General features: G+C 44.7%; 1 protein-coding gene across 1 annotated transcript in view; it reads right to left on the minus strand.

The window, feature by feature from the left end:
* Positions 1 to 24,083, minus strand: part of ARHGAP32 (Rho GTPase activating protein 32) — a 394,160-nt gene that overhangs the window by 323,493 nt on the left and 46,584 nt on the right. The window contains exon 2 of the mRNA XM_073657439.1: positions 20,729 to 20,792. The gene's annotated coding sequence lies outside the window, so the exon portion shown is untranslated. The remainder of the gene's footprint in view (positions 1 to 20,728; positions 20,793 to 24,083) is intronic.

Below are 24,083 nucleotides of genomic sequence, written 5' to 3' on the forward strand. Positions count from 1 at the left end.
TGTAACCCCTTCTCATGTACAGCACCATGGAATCAATGGTGCTATATAAATAATAATAATATACAATGTATCTGTAGAATGTAAGCCCGCAGGGGCAGGGTCCTCCTCCCTCTGTACCCGTCTATCATTGTTAGTTTACTGTAAGTGATATCTGTATCTGGTATGTAACCTCTTCTCATGTACAGCACCATGGAATCAATGGCGCTATATAAATAATAATAATATACAATGTATCTGTAGAATGTAAGCCCCCAGGAGCAGGGTCCTCCTCCCCCTGTACCCGTCTATCACTGTTAGTTCTTTACTGTAAGTGATATCTGTATCTGGTATGTAACCCCTTCTCATGTACAGCACCATGGAATCAATGGAGCTATATAAATAATAATAATATACAATGTATCTGTAGAATGTAAGCTCGCAGGGGCAGGGTCCTCCTCCCTCTGTACCCGTCTATCATTGTTAGTTCTTTACTGTAAGTGATATCTGTATCTGGTATGTAACCTCTTCTCATTTACACCATCATGGAATCAATGGCACTATATAAATAATAATAATATACAATGTATCTGTAGAATGTAAGCCCCCAGGGGCAGGGTCCTCCTCCCTCTGTACCCGTCTATCATTGTTAGTTCTTTACTGTAAGTGATATCTGTATCTGGTATGTAACCTCTTCTCATGAACAGCACCATGGCATCAATGGTGCTATATAAATAATAACAATATACAATGTATCTGTAGAATGTAAGCCTGCAGGGGCAGGGTCCTCCTCCCTCTGTACCCGTCTATCATTGTTAGTTCTTTACTGTAAGTGATATCTGTATCTGGTATTTAACCTCTTCTCATGTACAGCACCATGGAATCAATGGAGCTATATAAATAATAATAATATACAATGTATCTGTAGAATGTAAGCCCCCAGGGGCAGGGTCCTCCTCCCTCTGTACCCGTCTATCATTGTTAGTTCTTTACTGTAAGTGATATCTGTATCTGGTATGTAACCCCTTCTCATGTACAGCACCATGGCATCAATGGAGCTATATAAATAATAATAATATATCTGTAGAATGTAAGCCCCCAGGGGCAGGGTCCTCCTCCCTCTGTACCCGTCTATCATTGTTAGTTCTTTACTGTAAGTGATATCTGTATCTGATATGTAACCCCTTCTCATTTACAGCACCATGGCATCAATGGAGCTATATAAATAATAATAATATACAATGTATCTGTAGAATGTAAGCCCCCAGGGGCAGGGTCCTCCTCCCTCTGTACCCGTCTATCATTGTTAGCTCTTTACTGTAAGTGATATCTGTATCTGGTATGTAACCCCTTCTCATGTACAGCACCATGGCATCAATGGTGCTATATAAATAATAATAATATACAATGTATCTGTAGAATGTAAGCCCCCAGGGGCAGGGTCCTCCTCCCTCTGTACCCCTCTATCATTGTTAGTTCTTTACTGTAAGTGATATCTGTATCTGGTATGTAACCCCTTCTCATGTACAGCACCATGGCATCAATGGAGCTATATAAATAATAATAATATACAATGTATCTGTAGAATGTAAGCCCCCAGGGGCAGGGTCCTCCTCCCTCTGTACCCGTCTATCATTGTTAGTTTACTCTAAGTGATATCTGTATCTGGTATGTAACCTCTTCTCATGTACAGCACCATGGCATCAATGGAGCAATATAAATAATAATAATATACAATGTATCTGTAGAATGTAAGCCCCCCATGGGGCAGGGTCCTCCTCCCTCTGTACCCGTCTATCATTGTTAGTTACTGTAAGTGATATCTGTATCTGATATGTAACCCCTTCTCATGTACAGCGCCATGTCATCAATGGTGCTATATAAATAATAATAATATACAATGTATCTGTAGAATGTAAGCCCGCAGGTGCAGGGTCCTCCTCCCTCTGTACACGTCTATCATTGTTAGTTCTTTACTGTAAGTGATATCTGTATCTGGTATGTAACCCCTTCTCATGTACAGCACCATGGAATCAATGGTGCTATATAAATAATAATAATATACAATGTATCTGTAGAATGTAAGCCCGCAGGGGCAGGGTCCTCCTCCCTCTGTACCCGTCTATCATTGTTAGTTTACTGTAAGTGATATCTGTATCTGGTATGTAACCTCTTCTCATGTACAGCACCATGGAATCAATGGCGCTATATAAATAATAATAATATACAATGTATCTGTAGAATGTAAGCCCCCAGGAGCAGGGTCCTCCTCCCCCTGTACCCGTCTATCATTGTTAGTTTACTGTAAGTGATATCTGTATCTGGTATGTAACCTCTTCTCATGTACAGCACCATGGAATCAATGGCGCTATATAAATAATAATAATATACAATGTATCTGTAGAATGTAAGCCCCCAGGAGCAGGGTCCTCCTCCCCCTGTACCCGTCTATCACTGTTAGTTCTTTACTGTAAGTGATATCTGTATCTGGTATGTAACCCCTTCTCATGTACAGCACCATGGAATCAATGGAGCTATATAAATAATAATAATATACAATGTATCTGTAGAATGTAAGCTCGCAGGGGCAGGGTCCTCCTCCCTCTGTACCCCTCTATCATTGTTAGTTCTTTACTGTAAGTGATATCTGTATCTGGTATGTAACCTCTTCTCATGTACAGCACCATGGAATCAATGGAGCTATATAAATAATAATAATATACAATGTATCTGTAGAATGTAAGCCCGCAGGGGCAGGGTCCTCCACCCTCTGTACCCGTCTATCATTGTTAGCTCTTTACTGTAAGTGATATCTGTATCTGGTATGTAACCCCTTCTCATGTACAGCACCATGGCATCAATGGTGCTATATAAATAATAATAATATACAATGTATCTGTAGAATGTAAGCCCGCAGGGGCAGGGTCCTCCACCCTCTGTACCCGTCTATCATTGTTAGTTACTGTAAGTGATATCTTTGTCTGGTATGTAACCCCTTCTCATGTACAGCACCATGGCATCAATGGCGCTATATAAATAATAATAATATACAATGTATCTGTAGAATGTAAGCCCCCAGGAGCAGGGTCCTCCTCCCTCTGTACCCGTCTATCATTGTTAGTTCTTTACTGTAAGTGATATCTGTATCTGGTATGTAACCTCTTCTCATGTACAGCACCATGGCATCAATGGTGCTATATAAATAATAATAATATACAATGTATCTGTAGAATGTAAGCCTGCAGGGGCAGGGTCCTCCTCCCTCTGTACCCGTCTATCATTGTTAGTTCTTTACTGTAAGTGATATCTGTATCTGGTATTTAACCTCTTCTCATGTACACCACCATGGAATCAATGGTGCTATATAAATAATAATAATATACAATGTATCTGTAGAATGTAAGCCCGCAGGGGCAGGGTCCTCCTCCCTCTGTACCCGTCTATCATTGTTAGTTCTTTACTGTAAGTGATATCTGTATCTGGTATGTAACCCCTTCTCATGTACAGCACCATGGCATCAATGGAGCTATATAAATAATAATAATATACAATGTATCTGTAGAATGTAAGCCCCCAGGGGCAGGGTCCTCCTCCCTCTGTACCCGTCTATCATTGTTAGTTCTTTACTGTAAGTGATATCTGTATCTGGTAGATAACCTCTTCTCATGTACAGCACCATGGAATCAATGGTGCTATATAAATAATAATAATATACAATGTATCTGTAGAATGTAAGCCCCCCCAGGGGCCGGGTCCTCCTCCCTCTGTACCAGTCTATCATTGTTAGTTCTTTACTGTAAGTGATATCTGTATCTGGTATGTAACCCCTTCTCATGTACAGCGCCATGGCATCAATGGAGCTATATAAATAATAATAATATACAATGTATCTGTAGAATGTAAGCCCGCAGGGGCAGGGTCCTCCTCCCTCTGTACCCGTCTATCATTGTTAGTTCTTTACTGTAAGTGATATCTGTATCTGGTATTTAACCTCTTCTCATGTACACCACCATGGAATCAATGGAGCTATATAAATAATAATAATAAACAATGTATCTGTAGAATGTAAGCCCCCAGGGGCAGGGTCCTCCTCCCTCTGTACCCGTCTATCATTGTTAGATTACTGTAAGTGATATCTGTATCTGGTATGTAACCTCTTCTCATGTACAGCACCATGGAATCAATGGCGCTATATAAATAATAATAATATACAATGTATCTGTAGAATGTAAGCCCCCAGGAGCAGGGTCCTCCTCCCCCTGTACCCGTCTATCATTGTTAGTTTACTGTAAGTGATATCTGTATCTGGTATGTAACCTCTTCTCATGTACAGCACCATGGAATCAATGGCGCTATATAAATAATAATAATATACAATGTATCTGTAGAATGTAAGCTCGCAGGGGCAGGGTCCTCCACCCTCTGTACCCGTCTATCATTGTTAGTTCTTTACTGTAAGTGATATCTGTATCTGGTATGTAACCTCTTCTCATGTACAGCACCATGGAATCAATGGAGCTATATAAATAATAATAATATACAATGTATCTGTAGAATGTAAGCCCGCAGGTGCAGGGTCCTCCTCCCTCTGTACACGTCTATCATTGTTAGTTCTTTACTGTAAGTGATATCTGTATCTGGTATGTAACCCCTCCTCATGTACAGCACCATGGAATCAATGGCGCTATATAAATAATAATAATATACAATGTATCTGTAGAATGTAAGCTCGCAGGGGCAGGGTCCTCCACCCTCTGTACCCGTCTATCATTGTTAGTTCTTTACTGTAAGTGATATCTGTATCTGGTATGTAACCTCTTCTCATGTACACCACCATGGAATCAATGGAGCTATATAAATAATAATAATATACAATGTATCTGTAGAATGTAAGCCCCCAGGGGCAGGGTCCTCCTCCCTCTGTACCCGTCTATCATTGTTAGATTACTGTAAGTGATATCTGTATCTGGTATGTAACCCCTTCTCATGTACAGCACCATGGAATCAATGGCACTATATAAACAAATAATAATAATATACAATGTATCTGTAGAATGTAAGCCCGAAGGGGCAGAGTCCTCCTCCCTCTGTACCCGTCTATCATTGTTAGTTCTTTACTGTAAGCGATATCTGTATCTGGTATGTAACCCCTCCTCATATACAGCACCATGGAATCAATGGAGCTATATAAATAATAATAATATACAATGTATCTGTAGAATGTAAGCCCGCAGGGGCAGGGTCCTCCTCCCTCTGTACACGTCTATCATTGTTAGTTCTTTACTGTAAGTGATATCTGTATCTGGTATGTAACCCCTTCTCATGTACAGCACAATGGAATCAATGGCGCTATATAAATAATAATAATATACAATGTATCTGTAGAATGTAAGCCTCCAGGGGCAGGGTCCTCTCCCTCTGTACCCGTCTATCATTGTTAGTTCTTTACTGTAAGTGATATCTGTATCTGGTATGTAACCCCTTCTCATGTACAGCGCCATGGCATCAATGGAGCTATATAAATAATAATATACAATGTATCTGTAGAATGTAAGCCCCCAGGGGCAGGGTCCTCCTCCCTCTGTACCCGTCTATCATTGTTAGTTCTTTACTGTAAGTGATATCTGTATCTGGTATGTAACCCCTTCTCATGTACAGCACCATGGAATCAATGGCGCTATATAAATAATAATAATATACAATGTATCTGTAGAATGTAAGCCTCCAGGGGCAGGGTCCTCTCCCTCTGTACCCGTCTATCATTGTTAGTTCTTTACTGTAAGTGATATCTGTATCTGATATGTAACCTCTTCTCATGTACAGCACCATGGAATCAATGGAGCTATATAAATAATAATAATATACAATGTATCTGTAGAATGTAAGCCTCCAGGGGCAGGGTCCTCTCCCTCTGTACCCGTCTATCATTGTTAGTTCTTTACTGTAAGTGATATCTGTATCTGGTATGTAACCCCTTCTCATGTACAGCACCATGTAATCAATGGCGCTATATAAATAATAATAATATACAATGTATCTGTAGAATGTAAGCCTCCAGGGGCAGGGTCCTCTCCCTCTGTACCCGTCTATCATTGTTAGTTCTTTACTGTAAGTGATATCTGTATCTGATATGTAACCTCTTCTCATGTACAGCACCATGGAATCAATGGAGCTATATAAATAATAATAATATACAATGTATCTGTAGAATGTAAGCCCCCCATGGGGCAGGGTCCTCCTCCCCCTGTACCCGTCTATCATTGTTAGTTACTGTAAGTGATATCTGTATCTGATATGTAACCCCTTCTCATGTACAGCGCCATGGAATCAATGGTGCTATATAAATAATAATAATATACAATGTATCTGTAGAATGTAAGCCCCCAGGGGCAGGGTCCTCCTCCCTCTGTACCCGTCTATCATTGTTAGTTCTTTACTGTAAGTGATATCTGTATCTGGTATGTAACCTCTTCTCATGTACAGAACCATGGCATCAATGGAGCTATATAAATAATAATAATATACAATGTATCTGTAGAATGTAAGCCCCCAGGGGCAGGGTCCTCCTCCCTCTGTACCCGTCTATCATTGTTAGTTCTTTACTGTAAGTGATATCTGTATCTGGTATGTAACCCCTTCTCATGTACAGCGCCATGGCATCAATGGTGCTATATAAATAATAATAATATACAATGTATCCATAGAATGTACGCCCCCCATGGGGCAGGATCCTCCTCCCTCTGTACCCGTCTATCATTGTTAGTTACTGTAAGTGATATCTGTATCTGATATGTAACCCCTTCTCATGTACAGCGCCATGCCATCAATGGTGCTATATAAATAATAATAATATACAATGTATCTGTAGAATGTAAGCCCACAGGTGCAGGGTCCTCCTCCCTCTGTACACGTCTATCATTGTTAGTTCTTTACTGTAAGTGATATCTGTATCTGGTATGTAACCCCTTCTCATGTACAGCACCATGGAATCAATGGTGCTATATAAATAATAATAATATACAATGTATCTGTAGAATGTAAGCACGCAGGGGCAGGGTCCTCCTCCCTCTGTACCAGTCTATCATTGTTAGTTCTTTACTGTAAGTGATATCTGTATCTGGTATGTAACCCCTTCTCATGTACAGCGCCATGGCATCAATGGTGCTATATAAATAATAATAATATACAATGTATCCATAGAATGTAAGCCCCCCATGGGGCAGGGTCCTCCTCCCTCTGTACCCGTCTATCATTGTTAGTTACTGTAAGTGATATCTGTATCTGATATGTAACCCCTTCTCATGTACAGCGCCATGTCATCAATGGTGCTATATAAATAATAATAATATACAATGTATCTGTAGAATGTAAGCCCGCAGGTGCAGGGTCCTCCTCCCTCTGTACACGTCTATCATTGTTAGTTCTTTACTGTAAGTGATATCTGTATCTGGTATGTAACCCCTTCTCATGTACAGCACCATGGAATCAATGGTGCTATATAAATAATAATAATATACAATGTATCTGTAGAATGTAAGCCCGCAGGGGCAGGGTCCTCCTCCCTCTGTACCCGTCTATCATTGTTAGTTTACTGTAAGTGATATCTGTATCTGGTATGTAACCTCTTCTCATGTACAGCACCATGGAATCAATGGCGCTATATAAATAATAATAATATACAATGTATCTGTAGAATGTAAGCCCCCAGGAGCAGGGTCCTCCTCCCCCTGTACCCGTCTATCACTGTTAGTTCTTTACTGTAAGTGATATCTGTATCTGGTATGTAACCCCTTCTCATGTACAGCACCATGGAATCAATGGAGCTATATAAATAATAATAATATACAATGTATCTGTAGAATGTAAGCTCGCAGGGGCAGGGTCCTCCTCCCTCTGTACCCGTCTATCATTGTTAGTTCTTTACTGTAAGTGATATCTGTATCTGGTATGTAACCTCTTCTCATTTACACCATCATGGAATCAATGGCACTATATAAATAATAATAATATACAATGTATCTGTAGAATGTAAGCCCCCAGGGGCAGGGTCCTCCTCCCTCTGTACCCGTCTATCATTGTTAGTTCTTTACTGTAAGTGATATCTGTATCTGGTATGTAACCTCTTCTCATGAACAGCACCATGGCATCAATGGTGCTATATAAATAATAACAATATACAATGTATCTGTAGAATGTAAGCCTGCAGGGGCAGGGTCCTCCTCCCTCTGTACCCGTCTATCATTGTTAGTTCTTTACTGTAAGTGATATCTGTATCTGGTATTTAACCTCTTCTCATGTACAGCACCATGGAATCAATGGAGCTATATAAATAATAATAATATACAATGTATCTGTAGAATGTAAGCCCCCAGGGGCAGGGTCCTCCTCCCTCTGTACCCGTCTATCATTGTTAGTTCTTTACTGTAAGTGATATCTGTATCTGGTATGTAACCCCTTCTCATGTACAGCACCATGGCATCAATGGAGCTATATAAATAATAATAATATATCTGTAGAATGTAAGCCCCCAGGGGCAGGGTCCTCCTCCCTCTGTACCCGTCTATCATTGTTAGTTCTTTACTGTAAGTGATATCTGTATCTGATATGTAACCCCTTCTCATTTACAGCACCATGGCATCAATGGAGCTATATAAATAATAATAATATACAATGTATCTGTAGAATGTAAGCCCCCAGGGGCAGGGTCCTCCTCCCTCTGTACCCGTCTATCATTGTTAGCTCTTTACTGTAAGTGATATCTGTATCTGGTATGTAACCCCTTCTCATGTACAGCACCATGGCATCAATGGTGCTATATAAATAATAATAATATACAATGTATCTGTAGAATGTAAGCCCCCAGGGGCAGGGTCCTCCTCCCTCTGTACCCCTCTATCATTGTTAGTTCTTTACTGTAAGTGATATCTGTATCTGGTATGTAACCCCTTCTCATGTACAGCACCATGGCATCAATGGAGCTATATAAATAATAATAATATACAATGTATCTGTAGAATGTAAGCCCCCAGGGGCAGGGTCCTCCTCCCTCTGTACCCGTCTATCATTGTTAGTTTACTCTAAGTGATATCTGTATCTGGTATGTAACCTCTTCTCATGTACAGCACCATGGCATCAATGGAGCAATATAAATAATAATAATATACAATGTATCTGTAGAATGTAAGCCCCCCATGGGGCAGGGTCCTCCTCCCTCTGTACCCGTCTATCATTGTTAGTTACTGTAAGTGATATCTGTATCTGATATGTAACCCCTTCTCATGTACAGCGCCATGTCATCAATGGTGCTATATAAATAATAATAATATACAATGTATCTGTAGAATGTAAGCCCGCAGGTGCAGGGTCCTCCTCCCTCTGTACACGTCTATCATTGTTAGTTCTTTACTGTAAGTGATATCTGTATCTGGTATGTAACCCCTTCTCATGTACAGCACCATGGAATCAATGGTGCTATATAAATAATAATAATATACAATGTATCTGTAGAATGTAAGCCCGCAGGGGCAGGGTCCTCCTCCCTCTGTACCCGTCTATCATTGTTAGTTTACTGTAAGTGATATCTGTATCTGGTATGTAACCTCTTCTCATGTACAGCACCATGGAATCAATGGCGCTATATAAATAATAATAATATACAATGTATCTGTAGAATGTAAGCCCCCAGGAGCAGGGTCCTCCTCCCCCTGTACCCGTCTATCACTGTTAGTTCTTTACTGTAAGTGATATCTGTATCTGGTATGTAACCCCTTCTCATGTACAGCACCATGGAATCAATGGAGCTATATAAATAATAATAATATACAATGTATCTGTAGAATGTAAGCTCGCAGGGGCAGGGTCCTCCTCCCTCTGTACCCGTCTATCATTGTTAGTTCTTTACTGTAAGTGATATCTGTATCTGGTATGTAACCTCTTCTCATTTACACCATCATGGAATCAATGGCACTATATAAATAATAATAATATACAATGTATCTGTAGAATGTAAGCCCCCAGGGGCAGGGTCCTCCTCCCTCTGTACCCGTCTATCATTGTTAGTTCTTTACTGTAAGTGATATCTGTATCTGGTATGTAACCTCTTCTCATGAACAGCACCATGGCATCAATGGTGCTATATAAATAATAACAATATACAATGTATCTGTAGAATGTAAGCCTGCAGGGGCAGGGTCCTCCTCCCTCTGTACCCGTCTATCATTGTTAGTTCTTTACTGTAAGTGATATCTGTATCTGGTATTTAACCTCTTCTCATGTACAGCACCATGGAATCAATGGAGCTATATAAATAATAATAATATACAATGTATCTGTAGAATGTAAGCCCCCAGGGGCAGGGTCCTCCTCCCTCTGTACCCGTCTATCATTGTTAGTTCTTTACTGTAAGTGATATCTGTATCTGGTATGTAACCCCTTCTCATGTACAGCACCATGGCATCAATGGAGCTATATAAATAATAATAATATATCTGTAGAATGTAAGCCCCCAGGGGCAGGGTCCTCCTCCCTCTGTACCCGTCTATCATTGTTAGTTCTTTACTGTAAGTGATATCTGTATCTGATATGTAACCCCTTCTCATTTACAGCACCATGGCATCAATGGAGCTATATAAATAATAATAATATACAATGTATCTGTAGAATGTAAGCCCCCAGGGGCAGGGTCCTCCTCCCTCTGTACCCGTCTATCATTGTTAGCTCTTTACTGTAAGTGATATCTGTATCTGGTATGTAACCCCTTCTCATGTACAGCACCATGGCATCAATGGTGCTATATAAATAATAATAATATACAATGTATCTGTAGAATGTAAGCCCCCAGGGGCAGGGTCCTCCTCCCTCTGTACCCCTCTATCATTGTTAGTTCTTTACTGTAAGTGATATCTGTATCTGGTATGTAACCCCTTCTCATGTACAGCACCATGGCATCAATGGAGCTATATAAATAATAATAATATACAATGTATCTGTAGAATGTAAGCCCCCAGGGGCAGGGTCCTCCTCCCTCTGTACCCGTCTATCATTGTTAGTTTACTCTAAGTGATATCTGTATCTGGTATGTAACCTCTTCTCATGTACAGCACCATGGCATCAATGGAGCAATATAAATAATAATAATATACAATGTATCTGTAGAATGTAAGCCCCCAGGGGCAGGGTCCTCCTCCCTCTGTACCCGTCTATCATTGTTAGTTCTTTTCTGTAAGTGATATCTGTATCTGGTATTTAACCTCTTCTCATGTACACCACCATGGAATCAATGGAGCTATATAAATAATAATAATATACAATGTATCTGTAGAATGTAAGCCCCCAGGGGCAGGGTCCTCCTCCCTCTGTACCCGTCTATCATTGTTAGATTACTGTAAGTGATATCTGTATCTGGTATGTAACCTCTTCTCATGTACAGCACCATGGAATCAATGGCGCTATATAAATAATAATAATATACAATGTATCTGTAGAATGTAAGCCCCCAGGAGCAGGGTCCTCCTCCCCCTGTACCCGTCTATCATTGTTAGTTTACTGTAAGTGATATCTGTATCTGTTATGTAACCTCTTCTCATGTACAGCACCATGGAATCAATGGAGCTATATAAATAATAATAATATACAATGTATCTGTAGAATGTAAGCTCGCAGGGGCAGGGTCCTCCTCCCTCTGTACCCGTCTATCATTGTTAGTTCTTTACTGTAAGTGATATCTGTATCTGGTATGTAACCCCTTCTCATGTACAGCAGCATGGAATCAATGGCGCTATATAAATAAGAAGAAGAAGAAAGAAAGAAAGAATCAGCTGTGATCCCCTGCTGTAATGTCTGTATACTCTCATGTGATCCCGTGCAGTAATGTCTGTATACTCTCATGTGATCTCGTGCTGTAATGTCTGTATACTCTCAGGTGATCCCGTGCTGTAATGTTTGTATACTCTCATGTGATCCCCTGCTGTAATGTCTGTATACTCTCATGTGATCCCCTGCTGTAATGTCTGTATACTCTCATGTGATCCCGTGCTGTAATGTCTGTATACTCTCATGTGATCCCCTGCTGTAATGTCTGTATACTCTCATGTGATCCCGTGCAGTAATGTCTGTATACTCTCATGTGATCCCCTGCTGTAATGTCTGTATACTCTCATGTGATCCCCTGCTGTAATGTCTGTATACTCTCATGTGATCCCCTGCTGTAATGTCTGTATACTCTCATGTGATCTCCGTGCTGTCCTGTCTGTATACTCTCATGTGATCCCCTGCTGTAATGTCTGTATACTCTCATGTGATCCCCTGCTGTAATGTCTGTATACTCTCATGTGATCCCCTGCTGTAATGTCTGTATACTCTCATGTGATCCCCTGCTGTAATGTCTGTATACTCTCATGTGATCCCGTGCTGTAATGTCTGTATACTCTCATGTGATCCCGTGCTGTAATGTCTGTATACTCTCATGTGATCCCGTGCTGTAATGTCTGTATACTCTCATGTGATCCCGTGCTGTAATGTCTGTATACTCTCATGTGATCCCGTGCTGTAATGTCTGTATACTCTCATGTGATCCCGTGCTGTAATGTCTGTATACTCTCATGTGATCCCGTGCTGTAATGTCTGTATACTCTCATGTGATCCCGTGCTGTAATGTCTGTATACTCTCATGTGATCCCGTGCTGTAATGTCTGTATACTCTCATGTGATGCCGTGCTGTAATGTCTGTATACTCTCATGTGATCCCTTGCTGTAATGTCTGTATACTCTCATGTGATCCCCTGCTGTAATGTCTGTATACTCTCATGTGATCCCGTGCTGTAATGTCTGTATACTCTCATGTGATCCCCTGCTGTAATGTCTGTATACTCTCATGTGATCCCGTGCTGTAATGTCTGTATACTCTCATGTGATCCCCTGCTGTAATGTCTGTATACTCTCATGTGATCCCCTGCTGTAATGTCTGTATACTCTCATGTGATCTCCGTGCTGTCCTGTCTGTATAGTCTCATGTGATCCCCTGCTGTAATGTCTGTATACTCTCATGTGATCCCGTGCTGTAATGTCTGTATACTCTCATGTGATCCCGTGCTGTAATGTCTGTATACTCTCATGTGATCCCCTGCTGTAATGTCTGTATACTCTCATGTGATCCCGTGCTGTAATGTCTGTATACTCTCATGTGATCCCGTGCTGTAATGTCTGTATACTCTCATGTGATCCCCTGCTGTAATGTCTGTATACTCTCATGTGATCCCGTGCTGTCCTGTCTGTATACTCTTTTGCGTCCTCCCCTGCCCAGGAGCAGTGGTATGATCAGACCATGTTCTGTACACAGGGGCTCATCTATAAGATTATCTCAGCACAGGGACATTTTTTTTAATCACATCCAATTGTGGAAATTATTTTCATTCCAAGATTTAGTGAATAAAATGAACTTTTGTTTGTGGGAAAACCCCTTAAAGAGCGTGAGGAAGCTCGAGACGAAACGCTGCTGGGTTAATGACGGCAGTTATGTTATAGGGACCAATAAATCTAGGTCCCAGCTTCCAAGAAGGAACTTTCAACTTGATATTTTACTGGTAGACAACCACACAAAGTCCTTCACATTCAGGTCTGGACCTGGGAAGCTTTCCGTCAGCCATACGTTTATACCTGTCTCCGATGGTCTTTAAATTACAAAGAACCCCCCGCCACACCGAGGAAAGCAACGAGGCAAACTGTTCCTCCTCAGGAACTCCTGAATCTCCTTCCCCACTAAAGGTACCAAACTGTGGGTGATAACCGTATGCACCGAAGAACGGTGACCTGCCGGTGGATTCTTGACGATGACCTGCCAGCGGTAAGTAGGATGCCCAATCCTCCTGGTTTTTGGAGACAAAACACCTGAGGTACGTCTTCAAATTCTGATTGACATGCTCGGTCTGACCATTTGACTGAGGATGGAAGGCAGAGGAAAAGGACAGCTGCACCCCCAGTCGAGAACAGAATGCCTTCCAGAACTTGGAAACAAACTGGGTCCCCTGATCTGACACCACACCGGAGGGGACCCCGTGAAGCTTCACGATCTCATTTATGAATACCTGAGCAAGTGTATTGGCATTTGGAAGTGCAGGTAAAGCGACAAAGTGAACCATTTTACTGAACCTATCTACTACTACCACAACCACAGATTTGCCTTCAAAAACCGATAGGTCAGTAATAAAATCCATGGACAAGTGTGTCCATGGCCTACCAGGGATAGGTAGCGGAAGAAGAGTACCAGACGGACGGGTGTGCGAAACCTTAGAACATGCGCAAATACTACAAGCAGCTACGTGTTCAATCACATCCCGATGCAACACCGGCCACCAAAAACGACGAGAGAGGAGGTCCGCGGTTGCCCTACCACCTGGATGCCCAGCAAGCACAGAGTTATGATGTTCCCTAATTATCCAGATAACTTTCCTGAAGGGCAGGAGGCCGGGGCGTCCCCCTGAGCCTCTAGCACCTCACCCTCCAGTTCAGGATAAAGAGTCGAAATGACTACCCCCTTCTGTAATATCGGGGCAGGGTCCTCATGGTCACCACCACCAGGGAAGCTCCGGGACAAAGCACCAGCCTTGACATTTTTGATCCCTGGACAGAAAGGGACAACAAAATTGAGCCTAGTAAAAAACAGGGACCATCTGGCTTGTGTAGGGTTGAGACGTTTAGCTGACTGGAGATATGACAGGTTCTTATGGTCAGTAATAACAGTAATAGGATGGACAGCCCCCTCCAACCAGTGTCGCCATTCCCTCGAACGCCAATTTAATCGCCAAAAGTTCTCTATTACCCACGTCATAATTTCTCTGAGACGAAGATAATTTTTTAGAAAAGAAGGCGCATGGACGCCAATTACCACCAGGGGACGGACCCTGAGACAACACAGTCCCAACCCCGACATCCAAAGCATCGACCTCCACCATAAAGGGTTGGGAAACATCAGGTATAAGTGCCGTGTCAAAACAGCTCTTTAGAGAGGAAAAAGCCTGCTGGGCGGCATCTGACCATTTGGAAAAATCAGACCCCTTCTTAGTCATGTCAGTGGGGGGTTTCACCTTCTAGACAGCGAAAACACACCTCTCTAGTTTGGCATATAGTTTGTTATCCCTTAATATCTCAAGCACGTGTTTAACTTGCCCCCGATGGGTCTAAAAAATCAGGTGAGAAAACCAAAATATCGTCCAGATAGACCACCACAAACCTCCCCACCAAATGATGGAAAATATCATTAATGAAATGCTGGAATACCGCAGGTGCATTGGTCAAACCGAAAGGCATAACCAGACTCTCGAGATAACCTTCCGGGGTATTGAACGCTGTTTTCCATTCGTCCCCTTCTCTGATTCTAACCAGATTGTAGGCCCCCCTTAAATCTAACTTGGAGAATACCTTAGCTCCCACAACCTGGCTGAACAAATCAGGAATCAGAGGAAGAGGGTATGGATCTCGGATGGTAATTTGACTTAATTCCCAGAAATCTAAACAGGGACGTAGACCGCCATCTTTTTTCTTCACAAAGAAGAACCCTGCAGCCACGGAAGAAGATGAGGGTCTGATATGTCCCTTCTCCAGACTTTCCGCAATGAAATCCTTCATGGCTTGTCTCCCAGGACCAGTAAGATTATACAGTCTGGACTTCAGTAGTTAAGCTCCGGGGGTCAGGTTAATAGGACAGAGATAAGCACGATGAGGAGGCAAATCCTGACACCCCCTCTCAGAAAAAAAGTCCTCAAAACCAGACAGAAAAGCAGGTAAGGTCTCTGTAGAGAGACTGTAGAAAAGGAAATGTTTAAACAGTTCTCATGGCAGTAATCTCCCCGGTTTGCCAATCCACCAGCGGATTAAGTTTCACCAACCAGGGTAGACCCAAAACAATTGGGATGGGAAGACCGTCCAGGACATAGCAAGGACATAGCAATTATCTCAGAATGGACCGACCACACCCTCAGTTTTACATCATGTACAATCTGAGTCAGAGCTTTCTGTGCAAGTGGCGCTGAGTCGATGGTGAAGATGGGAATGGGATTAGCTATAGTACAGCAAGCAAGACCATGAGTTCTCACAAACTCAGCATCGACCATGCTGACTCCGGCTCCACTGTCAACAAACACAGAAATTTTCTAGGTTTTGCGCTCTAGCACCACCTCTGCTGTCAGGACAAACCGGGAACTGCAAGTTGACGATAAATGCACCCCTTGCTTATCCAACTCCAGACTAACAAGGGTTAATCAAGTTTCCTTTTGCTTAGGAATCGAAGGACAGGCTCCCAAAAAAAGTCCCTTTTTTCTACAAAAAAACACTTTTTGCGGATCTCCGGGGAAATGTACGATGCAGAGGTACCCCCCTAACTGCATGGGTTCCTCCACCTCCCCTCGTATTGGTTCACCGCCAGACTGCCCCCCCCCTCCTCCAGCAAAGGAGCACCACCCCGAAAAGAAGGCTCCGAAGAAGGTGGTCTCACCCACCTATCCTGAAGGCGTCTATCAACACATATAGCGAATGACCTGTCAGCCTCCAAGGAAAACCCCTCCACAGACTGGAGACAAACCGAACCCTGCGGTAAAGAGAGAGCTCAGGATTGTGGATCTCCTTGCAGTAGAGAGATCACAATCCCCACTCGCTGCTCCTCATCTTCAGAGGAGTAAGGACGAAGTTTAAAATACAGTTTGCAGGCTTCCTTGAACACAGAAAACTTGGCCCTACCTCCTGAAAACCTGTCCGGGAGGGCAACCTTGGGTTCAGGCTGGACCAGCCTACCTGCCGAGACCCCCACATTAGGAACCTGCAGCCGCTGAACCTCATAGCGAAGGTCAGTCACCTCCAGAGACAGATGGCGCAGCTGCTCTGACAGCTCAGTAATGGAATCCATGAACCAAAAAAAAACAACTACACCGAAACAAAAAAAAAAACAATGTGTCAGGTTTTTTTTTATTATTTTTATATGCACGGCCGGTGATCATCTTTCCCACACTGTGCGTGACACTAAGTGCAACACGAGTAGGAAGCCCAGACACTAGGGAAATGGGGAGTGGAGACCCTTAGGCAGATCTAATGACACCCTGCCTACCCACCCTACCGTCCCTATATTGGTTCCACACTAATCGCCGAGCAGGAAACCTAAGCCCTGTATATCGCTAGAGCTAGGCCCTAGAAATGGGGGTGAGCACTGGTCAGTCCCCACTATAAAACTAAAGACAACAAGGGAGACAAACAAAGGGGGAAAACTTAAATTGAGCCGACATCAGAGAGGCAACACCAAACGTCCTCCAAGGGCACCAGAGAGGAAGCTAGCCAACCACTGTAGCTCCAAGCCTTCACAAGGGGAAATGTGAATATCACCGGCGACTCCCTGCAGCAGACTGAGAGTTTATAAACACCCAGACCAGGGTGTGTCAATCAGAGCAGGAGGGAGGTTGCCGCTGGGTCCAAAAGTGAGAAGGATTTAGGATGACATTTGCAATGCCAAACGCAGTGGACCTTCTGCAGCCAAATCCAGAGAGACTGTCTGTCACATCTGACACACCCATGACAACAGCGTGGAGGAGAAGAACTACTACAACCATCATCCTGATACACAGTACAGTGTGGAGGCCAAGTACTATCACAACCATCATCGTTACCAGACAACAACCCGGTACTCCCCTGAAGGTTTGTTACAATGGCAGCCTGGAGAGTCTTGTGAGTGGCACACTTCGGAGGGAGAAGCGCAGTAATCCTGGTGATCGGCGGCCAGTCTCTGTTCACACTTGGCTCGTGGTGTCACCGCCCGCACACATACCGCTGTGAAAATGACTTACAGCAGGGTGCTCGGGTTTTATGATGGATTCGGTTGTTCTCACCTGGCGAATAATCCGGTGACGTCTGCGGGAACCAATGTGCGGAGTCTCGGGCCGTGTTCACACTCTAATCGTTGCGCGGCTTCCATCTGAATCTCCAGGAGCCGTCGAGCCCCGGAAGGCGCTGCAGGATCAGGCAAAGCGCGGCCAGAACATGAAACGCTGCCGCGCAGCCGATACTGTGGAGTTGTCACTGCGCTGATTACGGGGGCGGCCATCACTTTACAGCTCTAAGCGACGTGCATCCCAGGCTCAAAGGAGGATTAAAGGGGATGTCCAGGAGGAGATCGTTTTTTATTAAGTCTTGTACATGTGTAAAATAATATTCACAACAATACTCCCCTTCCCCGGTCCAGAGATGCCTCTCCGCTGCTGCGCCGGTCTTTGTTTACTGGCTGTAGCGGTGGCGTCATGACTGCAGCACACATGACCACTGCAGCCAATCACTGAGATCAGAGAATGTTTAATGGCTGCAGCCGAAAAAAAAAGGATCTTTAATGGAGTAGCACGGCCCTTTAAGTGAGCAGAGCCGTGAGCAGAGCCGCGAGCAGAGCCGAGCTGTGGCTCGTGTGCGCAGATCCCGCAGAGAGGGGTCCTCTGCCCTCAGTCCAGGCCGCTGTGTGAGGATGGGACACATCCTGAGCTGTCGTGGGAAATCTCTCCCCCTGTGAATCCCAGGACCCAGCAGTGCCTGGGGGGGCACAAAGACGTGGGCTCATCTCCATCCCATGATGGCTGACTGCAGAGCTCCACACTCAGGACTGGGAGCGGCCCGTCCTCCTGAGCCTCTGATCTTCACCCTCCGTGTCCTGCCTCCGCGTTCAGTAACATCCTTGTATTCCTCAAATGCACAAGAGACGCCTCAGAGAGAAATCATGATTGCCGGCACATGGCCGTTCTCACATCCTGAATATAGCAGTGGTAAGTTCTCTGCTTGCTGTCAGTGATCCGCAGGATTCCCTCCTCCTCACTCAGTGGATCGGCTTGTTACATCTCATTGCCCTGTACACACTACGCAGACAGCGACTTCTACCCCTACAAGTGGCCCTCCGCTTTTGGCGGGCCCCCACAGAGAAGGTAGCGGCAAACTTAGGAAGCTAGCAGTCCATCGAGGTACAAGGCCAGGAGACCCGAGGGTCCCACCCTGGCCTCTCCGAGAGTTTCCATGGGGCTAGATGACCGGCTGGTCCCAATCTGGCATCTCTGAATGTCTCCATGGGTTCCAGGCGACCGGAGGGTCCCACCTGACAACCCTAAACAACATATCCATGGGGCCAGGTGACTTCATCGCCCCAACCTGGTCTCCCCAAATGTATCCATGGGCTCTCTCACAGTCAATGGAGCCGTATCTTTCCAGTCAGGGCCATATACCCTTAGGCTGGAATCATGTAGAATCCAAATCTGTGTCTCTTTGGATAAAGCCACCATGCTACCAAGCTGATGGCCTGAAGAGAGTCTGATCTTTGATTGTCCTTGTAAAGTCTCTTTCAATTCTCTGTTTCAAATCTCCCTGCTACAGAGGCATATGTTCCTTAAATAGTTCACATTTGTCCTTTCAAATACATCCACAGGTCAAGGGTTAGGGAGGGTATTATTCCACAGGGCTCAGGTCTCATTGTTTGAGCATTTAATCAATTTACATAGTTGGTACAGCAGGGGGCTCTTGTAAATAAACATCTAGCTAGCTGTAGTACAATATGCAATTAGCATAATAACAAACATCATTGTTTCAGAACCAAGAGAAGACAACATTCAGGGTTATACAAATACTGGTCTGTCCTTCTTGACCCACCAAAGAAACACACAAGTTCTAAAGTCAATGCAAACCCAATAGTGCATTACTCTTGGCTTAACAAATCTAGACGTCTGGCTGATTAAGATTAGAAGCTGTTTGGTCACACTGACGCGGAGTTGCAGCGTTACAGGTGAACTACAAGGTGCAGCATGCGCAGTACATAAAGCCCCGGCTGAGGGCAGATTCCTTCCCTGAGAATCGTCCCCTGATGAGAAGAAGCGGCTGCGCCATGATCGCCAGTCCGGGAATAACAGCGCGACTGCCGAGAAGCTCACACCGGGCGCCGCTTATCTCCTCCTCACAGAGAAACCCTCAAGGACCGTAGACAACTCAGCAAATCAATCTTCTACCTATGTCGTGCCGGTCCTGGGTTACATCATGTCCTGTACTCCAACCACAGCCAGAGCTGCAGTCACTATACTGCTGTTACATCGTGTCTTATCCTCCAGTCACCTCCAGAGCTGCAGTCACTATACTGCTGTTACATTGTGTCTTATCCTCCAGTCACCTCCAGAGCTGCAGTCACTATACTGCTGCTTCATCGTGTCTTACCCTCCAGTCACCTCCAGAGCTGCAGTCACTATTCTGCTGCTTCATCGTCTTATCCTCCAGTCACCTTCAGAGCTGCAGTCACTGTTCTGCTGCTACATCGTGTCTTATCCTTCAGTCACCTCCAGAGCTGCAGTCACTATTCTGCTGTTATATCGTGTCTTATCCTTCAGTCACCTCCAGAGCTGCAGTCACTATTCTGCTGCTACATCGCGTCTTATCCTCCAGTCACCTCCAGAGCAGCAGTCACTATTCTGCTGTTACATCATGTCTTATCCTCCAGTCACCTTCAGAGCTGCAGTCACTATTCTGCTGCTACATCGTGTCCTGACCATCAGTCACCTCCAGAGCTGCATCCACAATTATACTATTACATCATCCTGTACTCCAGTCACCTCCAGAGCAGCACCCACAACTCCACAGTTACAATAACCCTAACTCACAATGCACTGCATTTGTAAAACAACCGCAGCTCTGGCTGTAACTAGAGTCAGCCTCTTTAGACCAGGACCCAGGGTCAGACATAACCAGACTGTCCTGCACTTACCGCAGCTGACGGCTCGGGCCTCGGTGCTGTGCGTTACCCCTTCATAATCACTAAAATCTGTCACCTGAAAAAGAAAAGAAAAGGGAAAAGAATAATCAGAAGATCAGAATCCGGAGACATCGCACAGATCATCCGATCCCCACAACGGACGAGACCGGGACGTGGCGCTGATGTGGGGACTCAAAAAGAGAGGGCCCCGCTCTGCCTACCTGCATGGTTAGAGCCTATGCAGAGCCCCCTGACCAAGGGTAACGCATTGATAATAATGGGGTGGCATTGGCTAAAGGGGCCTAGATGAGGGGCTGAGGTCAGGGGGGGCTCTAAACTGCTCCCACACACTTGTGCTTTATGAGGTTGGTGTGAAGCTTCAGCCGCTGAGAGGGCAGGAAATATTACGTCTGCAAACGAGAAGTTTCCACTCACTGACAGCGAGCAAAGAGGTGCAGAATTTACTCACAAAGAGTCGGACTCATCGCAGCTTTCGCTTCTTGTCTAGTTTTGCGCCTGTTTTTTTGTTTGCATCAAATTTATCTTTTAAATTCTGCCTTTTTAAGCCACTTTTTATGTGTTTTTCAGTTTTTTTCTTTATTTTTTTTTTGGGGGGGGGCGATATTTAAAGTTTTTCAGATATTTTTGGCTGATTCATCAGTTGCGACTTTTCTTACAGCTGTATTTTTGGGCAGACGTACCGCAGTAGCCCCCTGGGAGGGATTTTTTTTGGATACAAATACACTTGGGCGCAATGTTCGTGACATTTTGCAAACATGAAAACTTTTGCGCTAAAAAGTCACAAAACAGCCACTTGGAAAAATCTGCTGCAAAAAAACTGCAGCAAATAGCACAGGATAAAAAGAAAAAAAAAAGTGGACTTAAAAATAAACGCAAATAATGGATGGGGCCAAAGTGTATTAAAAAGCTGCAAAAATGTGACTATGAGATGATTAAACTTGCACTTGTACTTCACAGCAGAAAGAACAAAGTCCCTGCAGCAGTAAGTGCGGAGCCGACCAGGAGCCTGAAGAGAGAATATGAGGCACTCCTCACTCTGTGGGCAGCCGCACAGCCAACAAGTCGCCTCACATGGGAGCTTGTGCCAGGCGCAAGGGTCTCCAGGCGCAAGGGTCTCCAGGCGCAAGGGTCTCCAGGCGCAAGGGTCTCCAGGCGCAAGGGTCTCCAGGCGCAAGGGTCTCCAGGCGCAAGGGTCTCCAGGCGCAAGGGTCTCCAGGCGCAGGAATTTAACACTTGGAATAATGCTGCAAACTTATGGAAAGCGCACAGGGGATGGTTCTCATTAGCCCCGGGGTGATTTCTTGTCCGTGATCACACATCTGGAGAATTTCACGAAGGCGCTACTACATTACTGATGTGTTCCTACATCGCACCGCGTCTTTTATTTTTCGGACATCATCTGCACTAGATTTCCGGCACTTTGCATATTAAATCTCCCTAATGATATTAACCCTTCACGCTACTTGACACTAGCACGACACCGGAGTTGCTCCTCTGCCAGAGTTTGGCTCCGGTACTCCGTGCAAGCGTGACAAGGTGATGGCTGGTCGGGTGGTCAGTGATGATTGGTCGGTCGGTGATGGCTGGTCGGGTGGTCAGTGATGATTGGTCGGTCAGTGATGGCTGGTTGGGTGGTCAGTGATGGCTGGTCAGGTGGTCAGTGATGATCGGTCGGTGATGGCTGGTTGGGTGGTCAGTGATGACTGATCGGTCGGTGATGGCTGGTCGGGTGGTCAGTGATGTTTGGTCGGTTGGTGATGGCTGGTCGGGTGGTCAGTGATGTTTGGTTGGTCGGTGATGGCTGGTCGGGTGGTCAGTGATGTTTGGTCGGTTGGTGATGGCTGGTCGGTTGGTCAGTGATGTTTGGTCGGTCGGTGATGGCTGGTCGGGTGGTCAGTGATGTTTGGTCGGTCGGTGATGGCTGGTCGGGTGGTCAGTGATGATTGGTCGGTCAGTGATGGCTGGTCGGATGGTCAGTGATGATTGGTCGGTCGGTGATGGCTGGTCGGGTGGTCAGTGATGATTGATCGGTCAGTGATGGCTGGTCGGGTGGTCAGTGATGATTGGTCGGTCGGTGATGGCTGGTCGGGTGGTCAGTGATGTTTGGTTGGTCGGTGATGGCTGGTCGGGTGGTCAGTGATGATTGGTCAGTCGGTGAAGGCTGGTCGGGTGGTCAGTGATGATTGATCGGTCGGTGATGGCTGGTCGGTGATGACTGGTCAGTCGGTGATGGCTGGTCGATAGGGCTGTCGGTGATGGCTGGTCGGTAATGACTGGTCAGTCGGGTGGTCGGTGGAAGTTCCTACTTTCTGCTGATGTTAATACCTTGTTCTTCAGACAGCAGATATCTCTGCCAGCAATCCATCTGCATACAGGCGGAGAGGTTAAATTGACGCTTTTTCATGGCAGCGCGTCAAATCCTCTTGGCTCGTGTCCACTCCAGCAGTCTCCGTCTTCTCATTCGGTGACTGCCAAAAGCTTGACTGTGCTGTAATGTGGAGGACTAATACGGCAGATTCTGGCAGGACGGAGCATCCTGTCTGCAGATGGGGATTATTCTCTTGCGCTCTCGACCATCTTTTCTCACGCTCATGAGGTTGCATCCACGGTGCAGGGACACCGTTCGGCCGGTCCATCGGGGGTCATTCAGTAACCCACATCTGCTAGTTGTAATAAAAAAAATCTGGAACCAATTTCCAGTTGTAGATTAAGATTGCAGAAAATATCCTATTCAGGAAACGAAGGAGACGTCGGCAGTAATCGGTCACGGTGGAGGAGGCTTCCTCCATGATGCTGGTGATATTGGGGCGACTGTATAATCCCCGGGGTGCGGGCAGCACTTATCATGTACGCTTCCTGCTGCTGACAACTTGCAGCCGGCGATCGCTGATTATATTCCTGTACTTTTGCTTTTTTTCAGTTCTTGCTCTGATGTATAAGGACTGAGAAATGTCTGCCTCTAGTGAGGACCAATTCCTTTTTTCAATACTTACATTGGACCCTTATATCGTCTCGATCTCAGGTGATGGGAAGATAAACTCCAGCAGCAACCGGGTAAATCACATTAAAGAAGCGCTCCTCCTCCTCTTCATCCTCCTCCTCCCTCCATCACAGAGTTTATCCTCTTTATATATTGCAGTCACCATATTATACAGCGCTGTGCACTTACAATTGATCATTTTCTACCCAGTTAATTCTTCTCTATGTAGAAACAGGAAGTCTCTTGTCCCTGCATTTATCATTCCCCTCTTCACCTCCTGACCCAGCTGCTCTCTCCTTCTCCTGCCAGGGACTTTGCCAATGATGTAGGATTGTAGTTCTAATGATGACTCATGCAGGGAATATT

This window comes from Phyllobates terribilis, unplaced genomic scaffold (assembly GCF_046119375.1).
Source record: "Phyllobates terribilis strain yellow unplaced genomic scaffold, ASM4611937v1 Scaffold_12__6_contigs__length_324123572, whole genome shotgun sequence".
NCBI lineage: Eukaryota > Metazoa > Chordata > Amphibia > Anura > Dendrobatidae > Phyllobates > Phyllobates terribilis.